We start from the raw sequence: 13869 nt of genomic DNA on the forward strand, positions 1-13869 counted from the left end.
CCAAGGGAGAGAAGCTACCTACTGATATAGATGAGAACAGAGTCTCCAAGTGTTTCAGTAACTTGCTGGAGGTCATACAACCAGAGTCCGGATTTGAGCACAGGTCTGTTGGACTCCAACGTTTATGTTCTTAACGACTTCTGCCTTCCTACTCTCACTAGCTTCCCAGGATTGCTCATGCTCTGATTTTCCCTGCTAAAGTTGATCTATTGGTTGAATCAATCTTTTAAAAAACCCAACCAATTAATCTAAAACAGAGTTTCCTTAACTATGTCGTTTTCTACAGGCTATCTAACCTCTATTGATGTTTTCTCAAACACCATACCATCAACACTTCTTATGTTGATCTACTGGGTGACCATTTAGCCTGCGATTCCTTATAATCTGACTTTCAACCTCACCCTTATAGACTGAGGAAGTGCTGTGCAATGTAAAAATAAGCTTGCTTCCAGATATAAGAGGAGTCCTTTATCTCAAGATGAAAAATTACTATCCTGCCTTAATTTCTAAAAACATTTTAAAAATCCCATGTCAATATAAACTATATTTGGGTAAAGTCACCAATTAACTTCCCGAGTAGAGTCCATGCCTCATTTTGTTCATTTCACTCAGCCTCTTTCGTTTTGATTTCTTTGAAAATATACATAGATTTTTTTTAAGATGGGAAATAAAAATAAATTACTATTTGATTATCTCCTGTATCATTTTTATGGCCATGAGCTAAATAGTCAAAAACACACTTCAACAGATAATAGCTACTGAAATAAGTAATGGCCCATCTCATTAGTTTTTCAGAAAATATTTTATATTGGTCAAATTCCTACTTTCATATTTTATTCTCTGATAACTTTGTTCTACCTGTCTGGAATGTCCTTGCTCCACCTTCATCTATTCCAGGGGTGGGCAAACTTTTTGACTCGAGGGCCACAATGGGTTCTTAAACTGGACCGGAGGGCCGGAACAAAAGCATGGATGGAGTGTTTGTGTGAACTAATATAAATTCAAAGTAAACATCATTACATAAAAGGGTACGGTCTTTTTTTTTTTTTTTTTAGCTTTATTCATTTCAAACGGGCCGGATCCGGCCTGCAGGCCATAGTTTGCCCACGGCTGATTATTCTAATCCAATTTATTTGTCATTACATCTCAATGTTTTTCCTGATTCCTCCCAAGAAAAGTTTTTTAAAAAAATATTTTATTGATTTCAGAGAACAAGGGAAAGGGAGAGAGAGATAGAAACATCAATGATGAGAGAGAATCATTGATAGGCTGCCTACTGCACACCCCCTACTGGGAATTGAGCCAGCAATCCAGGCACATGCCCTGACTGGGAATTGAACCATGACCTCCTGGTTCATAGGTCGATACTCAACCACTGAGCCATGCCAACTGGGCCCAAGAAAAGTTATTTTGTGTCTCTATTATAACACCACAAATTTTCTGAAGTCATTCTTTTTGCTTCTGCTGCTATGCTGAGACATTCTAGAAATTATTTTCTAAATTTTTAGAAATTATTTCATAGCCTTTTTTGTTCTTTCATCATGCCTGGCACAATGATTAGCACATTTGAGTTTTCAATCAATATTTGCTAAATTGAATCAAGATTTTATTACAGTACTAGGGGTCCAGTGCATGAATTTGTGCACCTTGAAAGGAACTGCGAGGTTGCTGTAGGCATAGGGGCGGGTCTCGGCCCATCCTCTGCGCCCCTACCTGGCCCCTCCCACTGCAGCCCCCAGCCCCTGGTCCCCTGTCTGCCGACAGTCCTGCCCTCGCTGCCCCTGCTCCCACATGTCGATGGTGCCGGCCCTGCTCACACCTGTTGACAGCGCGGAGCCATTGGGGTCAGTGCCATCAGCAGGTGCGAACAGTGGCTGCTGCCCTGATCGCCTTTCAGGAGCAGGGGGAAGTGGAGAAGCCTCAGGGGCGATTGGGACTGGTGCCGGGCACCGGCAGTGGGTGGGAGCGGTGGCTCCAGAGCCAGCTACAGGTGCAAGTGGGGCCAGTGCTGGCAGTGGGTGCGAGTGGGGCTGGCACCGGCTGCAGGTGTGAGCGCCGGGTGGGACTTTGGCGTGTAGGAGCAAAGAATTTTCAGTAACCACCAGAGGCTCGCCCTGATGACAGTGACCAGTGCCCCGCCTTGCTCTCCTGCTCCACCATCCTGCAGTGGCCGACACCCACCATGTTCTGCCCCCTGGTGGTTAGCGCACGTCATAGCGACTGACTGTTTGGTTGTTCTGGTTGTTCTGCTGTTTGGTCTATTTGCATATTAGCCTTTTATTATATAGGATTTTGTAAACAATTAGGAACTTGACCAAGATAAACTATTTTCTGAAAAACTCGCGAGATGGGCTTTACTTATTTGAGTAGCTAGTATCCATTTAAATGTGTTTTTGTCTGTTTAGCTTAGGGCCATGGAAATGATACAGGAGATAATCAAATAGTAATTTATTTTTATTTCCCATTATTAAAAAAATCTATGTATATCTCCAGATAAATCAAACCATTTCAAAATAATATCCTTCTTAGAGTGAAATTGATCATAGAATCGTTTTATACCATCTTGAAAAAAAATGGTATTTGGAGCCATTAAGAATCAGAATAAGCTTATGTGCAATGTTAATGATGAAATTTCAAGGATTTTTTTTCTTCCACATGGGTAACATTTTCTATAAAAGTGTGACTGATTTTTGCAAAATGATAACGTTAAATAGCATTAAGTGCAGCACAGTCTAAATTCATGGTTTTGAGGACTTGGAGATCTGGGGACGTGGTTTCTCTGTAGGAGCCTTGAAGTGAGCGCTGATGTTTCAATTAGTGCCAATTCACAGCCCACAAGAGCTGCGGAGAGCGACCATCTGGTGGCCTCCTGCACACGGAGAGGATATGAATGTCTCCTGGATGTAACGCCCTTCCTGACAGATCGCTTCTCTGTGAATAAATCCTCAGAGCAACGCGAGTGTATATTTATGTCAGCTTTCTTATTGGGGCAGATGAGACAGGTGAACAAATATCCATTAAGGAGTTGCTGCCTTGTGTGGAACGTACCGCGACAGAAGGCAATAGAGGAGTCTCCATCACTCACCGAAGACTTGCGCGGCATGCTGTTAAGAGGGCCCGTGGCAGGATAAATGCTGGTTGTTCGCTCAGATTAATATTCCAAAAATTGATTTCAAAGCCCCAAATCATGCAGATTTATTTTCAAGTTCAGCTATAAAGCTTCCCAACGTTATACCCAGCCAATCGGGAAGGCTTGGCGCTAGGAGTGTGGTGTTTCATGCTCCTTGGGGATGAATAAGGAAATGTGGTAGTAGACAGCGTGCTGTCAGTTTCAAAAAATCACCCCGCCCATGGAAATTCCATTTGGCCCCTGGATTAGCACTCTCCGAAGCCACATTTCTTAGTATCATATCTGTTCGGCTGTTTTACATCGTGAGCCTAAAGCAAGCATCTTTAGGCCATCTCCTAAAAAAAATATCCGATTTCTTTCAAAATTGATAAAGGGAATGAATGACTTTTAATTAACTTTTCTCAGACTAAACCCTGGCTTGTATTAAGCTTACTGACTATTTAGGTCACCAGTGCTCCTACTTGCATTTATTTTCTCTTTCTCTTTTATCCTTCAAAATAGATTAGTGACATAATGACCATTTACTGAGCGTTTATTAAATGACAGATCTTTCCCCAAGTCATTATGTGCATTTATCATTTCATGTTAAAAACCTACCTCTAGGGTAGTTCCTGTCTCCATTTCCTGATGACACTTGCCCAAAGTCACCAGCTGGGAAGCAGTTGAGCCAAGTTTCAACCTCAGTTTTGTCTCTTATGCCTATTTCATGACAGTATGCCATTTATCTTAAATATCTGCATTTGCAAACTCTTACTGCATATCCAAAAATATTGCATAACATTTAAGGTGCCCTTCAAACATTTAATTTATTATAATAAATAAGTGATCATAACTCAATTAGTGATATTTAAGATTTTGGGGTTTATGTATGAGACAGAGAAAAAAGCTAATGCTTATTTTTGGGAAATATACTCTTTCTTTTAAAAAAATATATTTTTATTGATTTCAGAGAGGAAAGAGAGGGGGGGAGAGAGATAGAAACAGCAATGATGAGAGAGAATCATTGATCAACTGCCTCCTACACGCCCCCTACTGGGGATCAAGCCTGCAACCCAGGCATGTGCCTGACTGGGAATTGAACTGTGACCTCCTGTTTTGTAGGTTGATGCTCAACCACGGAGCACTCTGGCTGGGCTGTTTCTTAAAAACACTTTATTGAGGGTTGATTGACATACAAAATCTATACATAATTAACATACAAGTTTGATGAATTTGAAGATAAATATAGACATGTGAAGCCATCACTACAATCTATGCCATAAACATATCTACCGCCTCCAAAGTTTTCCTCCAATCCTCTTTATTATTAGTAGTAGTATGTCATAAAACCAAACATAACATCTAACCCCTTAACAAATGCTGAAGTATACAGTTAGATATTATTAACTACGGGCACTGGGGTGTACAGTAGACCCCTAGGACTCTTTGTCTGTATAACTAAAATTGGGTAGCCTTTGACTAATACCTCCCTATGACCCCCTTCTCCCAGACCCTGGCAACCACTGTTCTACTCTGCTTGAATAAGTTTGGCTATTTTAGATTTGTCATAAAAGAAAGCCTTGTACATTTTTCATAAACAAAAGCTTTGATGGTTTCATAGTTGTATACTTTTATCTAAAGTCATCAAGTTGTTTACATTAAATAGGTACATCTTTTAGTAGGTCAATCATGCCTCAATAAAGTGGTTAGAAATGAAAAAAAATGCAGAACATTAAAAAATCAGCTTCTGAACAACAAAGGAAATAATCAAACAAAGTAAAAGATAACCTATAGAACAGGAGAAGATATTACAAACTATATGTCTGATAAAGGGTTAATATACAAAATACCTAAGGACCTCCTACAACTCAATAGTAAGAAAACAAATAATCCAATTAGTACATGAGCAAAGGAACTGAATCGACTTTTCTCTAAGAAAACATACAAGCCCTAACTGGTTTGGCTCAGTGGATAGAGTGTCGGCCTGTGGACCAAGGGGTCCCAGGTTCGATTTCGGTCAAGGGCATGTACCTTGGTTGCGGGCACATCCCCAGTGGGGAGTGTGCAGGAGGCAGCTGATTGATGTTTCTCTCTCATCAATGTTTCTAACTCTCTATCCCTCTCTCTTCCAGTCTGTGAAAAAGTCAATAAAATATATATTTTTTTAAAAAAGAAAATATACAAATGACCAATAGGTGTATGAAAAGGTATTCAACATCATTAATCATCAAGGAAATGCAAATCATGAGCCAACTCACACCTGTGAGGATGGCTACTAAAAATAAAATAAAGTAAATGTACAAATCCATCAAGTTTGGGTGAGTATATGGAGAAAAGGGAACCCTGGTTCATTTTTTATGTAACTTGGGGAAGCCATTCAAAATTTAAAAGTAGAACTACCATATGATCTATTAATACCATTTCTTGGTATTATTGATATCTGAATTCATATCAGGATCTTGCAGAGATATCTGCCTTCCCATTATCTATTGAAGCATTGTTCACAATAGCCAAGACATGGAAAGCAATCTAAATGTACATTGGCAAGTGAGTTGATAAGAAAAATGTGACAAATGCATACAATTAAATATTATTCATCCTAAAAAATAAGAAAATCCTGCTATTCGTGACAACATGAATGAATCTGGAGGCTAAATATACTCCTACTGCATAATGTGCCTTATTATGTTTTTTTGTGCCTGTATATCTTATTAGCCTAAATATTATATTTCTATGTAGTTATTAAAGTGCTTTTTTAATGATATAAAACAAGCACTGATTACTGTATTTATTGATTTTTTTCCTCCGCTAAAATCTTTAATGATATAAGAAAAAAGAAGTTCTGGAAGCTACATAATGAAGAGTGTTCTCTTTTCACTGAGCTGAACTTAATTACAGCCCCATTCTTCTGTCAGCTGCTGTCATTGAAGACTGTTATATATGTACCAGATTTACTTCAAGGCTTTTTAAAAATATAAAGCACTTTCCTGAAATGATCAATAACACACTTTCCAGGAGCATATTTACTTTTACTAAATCTTACCAAAGATTTTCTAATACAATAATCTGTTAATATGAACTTCTGCTAGCTATATTTTATTCTCACATATGAAAACCTTTCATTACAGATATGTATAGACAATGTAAGAGTTCACAATAGGACCTTGATGATATTTATTAAAAATTAATAGTAGTGCTCACATTGGCAATACACATACGAAAATTGGAATGGTACAGAGATTAGCATGATCGCTGGACAAGGCTGACTGACACACAAATTTGTGAAGTATTCCATATTAAAGAACCAAAACCACACCAAACTAATAGTGAAAACAAGGAGTATGAAACTACCTTTAAAAAACATGGTTGGTGTTTTGCAAAACAAATTGGAAATGTGTGTTTGCCAATATACATTCTGGTAAAAAATATGTCCTCTAAGCTTGACTGAATTTACCTTCAGCCTTATTCCAATGATGTCAGAAAATTCTGGCAAGACTGGTCCAAATCCATGTCTTTTCCTCTGTATTGCTACACAGGGCCATGGTGACACAAGATGATATAGGAAAAATATTAAGTGACGTAGAACTAAATGGAGATGGTCATTGAAAATGTATCATGCCCTAAAATAATACCATTCCATAATTTACTAAATCAGAGAACTTTCATGAACTTAGTCATCCTAAACCATTTACCTCCAGGCAATTCATAAGCTATTGCCCTTAAGCTATATTTTACATATTATGGCTCCTATACTTAATCAGAATTTCAACTTTTCCCTATTTCTTTTTTTAAAAAATATGTTTTTATTGAATTCAGAGAGGAAAGGAGAGGAGAGAGAGATAAAAACATCAATGATGAGAATCATCAATTGACTGCCTCCTGCACGCCCCCTGCCTGGGGATCCAGCCTGCAACTCCAGCATGTACCATGACCTCCTGGTTCATAGGTCGACGTTCAACCACTGAGCCATGCTGGGTGGGCTGCCCTATTTCTCTCTGAGCCTGTGTGTAACCATCAGAAGCAGATTAGTATCTATTTCGGTGATAAGTGTTTTTCTGTGTGTAATGGGAAAGAGAGTCAGGGTCTATGAGAACAGGAAATCATTCCGTAGCTGTGCTTTCCATCTCAACTCAACCCTGAGGGAGGAGAAGCAATGGATGTCAAGGAGAAGGACTATTTACACGGTACATCCAGAAACTCAAGGGCTATTTTTCTCTTATGACATCTTACAGATTATTAGCAGTTGAATAATAGTACTAAGTGCTTATTTTCATGTCATTACCTATTTCTTATGTTCCATTACTTAATTAATCAAGATTGCTTTTGTTTCATATTTTATTTTAACAGAGTCCTTGGTTAAGGCCCTGCTATCTTTGTTTGCTTTTCATTATGATACAATGTAAACTCATGAACCAAGACATGAGTCAAAAACTCAATACTGTAATATGCTGTGAATGGGCTCCTCCCCTATCCCACCATCCTACCTTTGCTCATTTTAGAATAATCACTATTCCAAAAATAATATGCTAAAGTAGGTATACTATACTATACTGTACTATACTATACTATACTATACCATGCTGTACAACACTATCCTATATAATAAAACCCTAATATGCAAAACAACCAAACTGTGGAACAACCGGTTGCTATGATGCGCACTGACCACCAGGGGGCAGATGCTCAACACAGGAGCTGTCCCTGGTGATCAATGCTCTGAATCAGAAGGGGGCCACAGTGGCTGTGTTTACATTGTATCATAATCATAATGGCCAGCAGCCAGGCTCATGGCTAGCAAGTGCAGCAGCGGTGGCAGGAGCCTCTCCCGCCTCTGCTGTAGGCGGGTGGTAAGGAGCGAGGGGTACTGGACTGTGAGAGGGATGTCTGACTGCCTGCTTAGGCCCGATCCCCAGGGGGATCAGTGCTAAGCCGGCAGGCGGACATCCCCTGAGGGGTCCCAAACTGGGAGAGGGCACAGGCTGGGCTGAGGGACCTCTCCCCTCAGTGCACAAATCTGTGCACTGGGCCTCTAGTTATGAGTATAACATAATGCATTATATATTAAGTTATAATTCCTGTGGATAGTTATCATCTCTCAATCCTTTAAAGATAACTTTTCTTATCTTCTGGTTCCTGTTGCTGTGGTTGAGAATTCTGTGGTTCTTTCTAACAGTCTTTCAATTGCAGATTATCTTGCCTTTTCTCTAATTCAAGATTACTGTCTTTTTCAGTTTTACTACAGTGTATCTTGGCATAGATTTTTCTTTTAGTCTTGATTGCAATGCATTGATTGTGGATCTATATTTTTTCATGGAGAAAATATACTCCTATTATGATTTTAAATACTAGCACTGTCTCCTCAGCATTCTTTCTAGTCTTTACTACTGGAACTGAACTCGATATAAGTTAGAAATTTTTATCCTATGCTCGTGCCTCTTAATCTTTCTTGTTTTTCACCTTATTGCTTACAAAGTAATTTTATGTATATTTTTAAGTTCACAATTTCTCTTTCAAATGCATCAAATCCATCATTTAACCCACCCATTGAGTTTGCTTTTATTTCAATGACTATATCTTTCATTTCTATAAATTCTATTTACTTTTCAAATCTTCACCCTGCAGGAATACTGTGCAAACTTTCCTCTGGATATGGTTTATTTCTAATTCTGGCAATGGCCAGCCCTGCCCCACAGCCACTGTGGCCCCCTTCTGACTCAGAGGCAATGTCTCAAGGGAATTCCCTCACCTTACTCCTCCTCCAAGAGTCGTATGACTATGGAAATCTAGGAACAGGCCAATTACTGAATGGATCCAGATTGTTCTCATGCCTGATACTGTTTTTGCTACTAGGTCCCCAGAGAAGAAAAACAAGTTTCCAGCATGTATGATATTTTGTATTTTTTGAGTGGATGGGTGAATCTGTGAATAGCCAATCCATGGGTTTCTTTCTGAATCTCTTACTAGAGATTACAATGACTTATTTTATTTCTGACATTGAGAACAGTAGGTGAATATATCTATTCCCTTTCCTCCTCCATTCAACCAATGAATAATTTGAGACCTACTGACATGAAACATTATGCTCAAGGACACACCATCCTGGAAGAAACTTTGACATTGGATGATAAGTTGCTATCCCCAAGGTCACGAAGCAAAGTCTACCTGTTAGCATTCATGTAACACATCGCAGGAGGCCTCTAATCTCCCAGGCGAGTTGTAGCTGGAAGCTGACGAGAGGCAGGGGTCCTACTGCTCCTCTGGGACATGGTGGTGGAGAGGATGTGTTTCGCTCTAAGTAAGCTGCTAGGAAACCAAAGCCAGCAGAGTATGACGGGTTCAGGATGTCAGCAAACTAAAGGGTTTGCACCAAATTGTACAGAAACAACATGCTTTCTTTTACATCAGAGCTACAGAGAACCACCTGGGACTGAAAGACCCACCGGAGTCTAAAACAGCAGGTGGAGCCACAGGAAGCAGCAGCTTTTGCAAACTCTAAGGCCGGAAGCCTCCCTGCATGGGGACTCAGGGCTCAGGATTGGCCCTGGGCACAGTTGGTTGATGCTGAGTACAACCGAGTACAAAGGAACCAAGCAGAACCGGGGTTTTAGAGGCTACTTAATCCTTAATGCACTAAGTTAACAATTTCAATTAGGTCTGACACATCTTTGTCAAGGGGCCAAATAGGCTTTGAATCAAATATTTCTCAGCCGTTTGATGAAAATCAATACTATTTACAGCTGTAGTAAAACAGGGTGGATCTGAAAGCTTGGCCCTTTGATTTATTAGGTCTTCTCGGTGAATCCTTTAAGACAGGCAGGGTTCCTAGAGGACTGAGACCATGTAGGTGACCATGTATTTTGAATGGAATAGAGGTTTTCTTTTCATTTTCATTTACTTTTTTTAAACTAGTGGAACCAAGTCAAGCTTAATGTATTTTATTGATTTTCTGTCCCCCCGTTTTTAACATACGAGCCTGGTTGGTACAATGGCATACAGGTAGCTCAAGGATTTCCGGTGGTTTTTCTTCGGAAGTGTATTGTTTCAATCCAGACTTCTAGGCTTTTGTCTCACACATTTTTCAAAATTATGAAGAGAATGTAAATGACATCACAGAATAACTATCGATGGCCTCATGGGGAAAATTACCTTAGAAGAAACTTCCAGAAGACTTACTGCTTGTGTGATCTATATTGACTGTTTGGCTGGCATGAAGAGTCACTTTACAGAGATAGATGACATTAAAGCTAAATCTTAAGCAAACTCCTCATTTTCACTCATGCCATTTATTTTTGTATGTGTGCCTTTTACATGATTACAGAAAGAACAGTTTGAAATTTAGGACATTTTTTCCTGAAATATCATTATTCTTTATGGAAAAAATGACATTTGCAGAATTATGAGAACTTGAAAGTTTTTTTTATATAGGGAGTATCTTCTGACTTTTTGATGTGTTTTTCCATAATGTAGAATCAAAAATTTTATTGGATTCATTTTATATAAACATCATGGGAAATTATTATCTTTATTTGGGGCCTGATATTAGTTATAAAAGTTAAGCTTATGTTTTTGAATAGTGTGCAGTGTCAGATTACATTGTGTAAGCCAAACTATTCCTTATAAACTGTGAAATTCACTCTTTTAAGAAAGATGTTTATATTGCACTCTTTGTATTTCTGTAGCTCTTAGAAATAAATGATCTTTTGACAAATGTTAGCCTTTACATTTAATACATCCTAACTGTAACAAATGTTAGCTGAGGTCACCCTGCCCCTTGAGAAATATGTATATATGTATGCTATATATACATGGAACACATAGGATTTATATATGCATATATATGTATGCATGCTAATTTTAGTGACCCATTATTTTTTTACAGTATACCCAGGGAGGAAAAGTAGGTGTAGTCTACCCCTAATACAGGCATTGTCTTTAGGTAAGTAAACCTTCTCAAAATTGATATATTTAAAAGTTTTAAAAAATGTTAGTTTTTTCCCCCTTTAATATGCTTTTGTTGATTTTAGAGAGAGAGGAAGGGAGAGGATGAGAGGCAAAAACATCATTGGTGGTCTCTGCACACACCCTACTGAAGAATAAGCCTAAAACCAGCAATCTCTGGGTGCAACTGAGCCACAATGGCCAGAGCAAAATTGATATTTTTTTAAATCACCAGATGCCAACAATTCTAAATGATGTCAGTGATAAAATTATTCTTCCTGAAAATATCTTCATTGACTAAGTAATAAAGATTGCTACAATTGCTGTTTAATTTTCATGAATTAAATATATACACATATATGTATGTGTGTATAGATGTGTGCATGCACGTATTTCAAATTAGCAAAATTTATTACTTATCTCTTAAGTACCTGCTGCCTCATTTCCTTTGTTTCTTCTGCTTTCTAATCAGAGGTAGAACACCAACCCAATTTTTAGGATGTTCTTACCACCACCACCAACAAATTCATACAAAACATTTCTGTGTGGCCTTTTCTCCTAAAGAGAGGGTCCCTGGTGGCTGAACTGGTCAGCCCTTTCTCTCCTTTATAACTACCTTGTTCTTTGTCTGCACCTCCATAGTCATACTAGTCAGCCTCCCAGAAAGTCTTACATTTCTCAAAAATTCGATTCATTCTAATATACAAAGACGTCCAGGCCTGCACTCTTGATTCTACCTTGCCATGAAAGAGATGCATTAATGCGCTCTGCTTGCCAACAGAGAAAGTGTCTAACTCAGTTTTCAACATTTAGCAGCACATGAGATACGAAAGTGGTTTTGGCATTTGCAGAGTAGACATGTGTTCCCAACTCAAATGAGCTGCACTATTTTCCTGAGAGAGTGCAAGTGACTACTGCCAATTTGGATTATAAATAATATTTCTACTCTACTATATAGCATTAAAAATAGATTTCATATCCATAGAGTAGATTTCAGGGTACTCTGGCTTTGATGATTGTTCAAGACAAAAGTTAACTGAGCACATTTGGAGATCAATTTCGTTTTATTTAATGAGTCATGAATCAGGCGGCATCTGACCTCGCTGGCAAAGAGATACCCCCAGGGGTTATACAAGATGGAAGCCATTCTGGAAAGGAGGACAAGACGACAAAGTTATCAGCAGGGAAAGATGAAGTTTCATTGGGGGAAAGTAAGAGTTCAGGTGGCAATGGATTTTTATTGGCTGCGGTGTTCCCATTGGCTGGGCAAGAAAAAACCCTTCCTCCTCCCTTTTGGAGTCATATAGTGCATGGATTGCAAGCTACAACTCCTCCCATAACTGGAGTCAGTAACTGAATTAACTGTGGGTGCAATTACTGACCCTTCCTACTTGAGCTCCCTGTACAGGACTTTCTGACTCCAATTTTAGTTGGGATTTCCTTTGTTAATTGTCACAGAGCAAAGTTGGCCTTGAGAAAAATTATTCATCTAATTTTTAGTCTCATTACCTGTCAAAGGGAAGCATGTTTCAGGATTCCTTTTAGGTATAAATTCTGATGTTGAGGAACCTTGCATGATACTTTTTATGGCTACCATGGTCAAGTGCACAGAACATGTCTTAAGGATTCTGTAGCCTATCAACACAGGCAGTTCGGTAGTGATAACAATAACAAAGATGATGCTAGTTAAACATTTGATTGTTTTGGAATAAATCCATCTTTTCGATGGATCCTGGCCTTTCCAAGTTTTCTTAGTAAATGAAGCTATCATCCTTTGACTTGTTCAAACCCCTAAACACTTGATTCTTCTATGTCTCTCACCCCTACATGCAGTCCTCCAGTGTGTCCTGATCTCTCAGCGACTGTCACCTTTCTCAGGATGATAGCAGTGACTTTGGAATAGGTTTGCTTCTTCCATTTCCCCCCCAACAATCGATTTTTGTACACAGCAGACAGAGTGAACTTTTAAAAATGCCAATTAGATTATGCTACTGACCTGTTTTAACCTTCTAATGGCTTCAGAGTTTCACTAAAATCTATTTTTCTTACCTACAGTGACCTGCATCACCCAACCCTTGCCGGCTTGTCTTATCATCTTTGTGATTTCTATGTGTCTCCACGAGAGCCAGCAAATGTGTCTTGTTCTTGTTTTCATAAACTCCATGTTTGTTCTCACCTCAGGGGCTTGGCAAACCACCATCAATAAACACAGAGCTAAAATGACTGAGAAAACAGTGGGAGAGTTGGTTTTTTAAGTGTAATAACCTACAAGTGTTACCATGACTTTACAAATTATCACAGTGTTTTCATGTTGCGTTGTAGACTTCCTGCAATAGAAAATGCTGTCTTTATGGCCTCCAAACCCCTCCATTTCAACATTTTAAAGACCACAATGGCGTATATTTGTTTATCTTTTGCACTGTACAAAAGATAGAAACGAAACTGTCAGATGACCAGTTTGTTTGTGAGTCAAGTTTATGTGGTAATTTGAGTGCCTTTCTGGGCAGCAGCAGCCAAATACTCTTTCACACGAATACCACAAATTTCTGTTGCTGTTGTCCTACTCACAGCTGACTAGGTCATAATTCACAGGGATTATATTCGTCTCATACTACTCATGCTGCTACTGACGAAATAATATTAAAATAGTCAATTTGTTAATATGAGTTCCCTCTCCCTACTCCCTGAACCCCTCCCCACAAAACAACAATAATAAGGAAGGAAAGTGTGGAAATAAGATACTGGGAAAAATAAAGAGAATGTAGGAAGTCATTTTAGACAATGCAATACAAATAACTGTACCTTTCCCTCCATAATTTATG

General features: G+C 38.8%; 1 non-coding gene across 1 annotated transcript; it reads left to right on the forward strand.

Moving 5' to 3' along the window:
* The first annotated feature begins 6302 nt into the window (after nucleotides 1-6302).
* LOC132240343 (U6 spliceosomal RNA) lies at nucleotides 6303-6410 on the forward strand. The gene has a single exon (XR_009454266.1). It is a non-coding gene; the product is annotated as a U6 spliceosomal RNA (small nuclear RNA).
* The last annotated feature ends 7459 nt before the right edge of the window (nucleotides 6411-13869 follow it).

This window comes from Myotis daubentonii, chromosome 8 (assembly GCF_963259705.1).
Source record: "Myotis daubentonii chromosome 8, mMyoDau2.1, whole genome shotgun sequence".
Lineage (NCBI taxonomy): Eukaryota > Metazoa > Chordata > Mammalia > Chiroptera > Vespertilionidae > Myotis > Myotis daubentonii.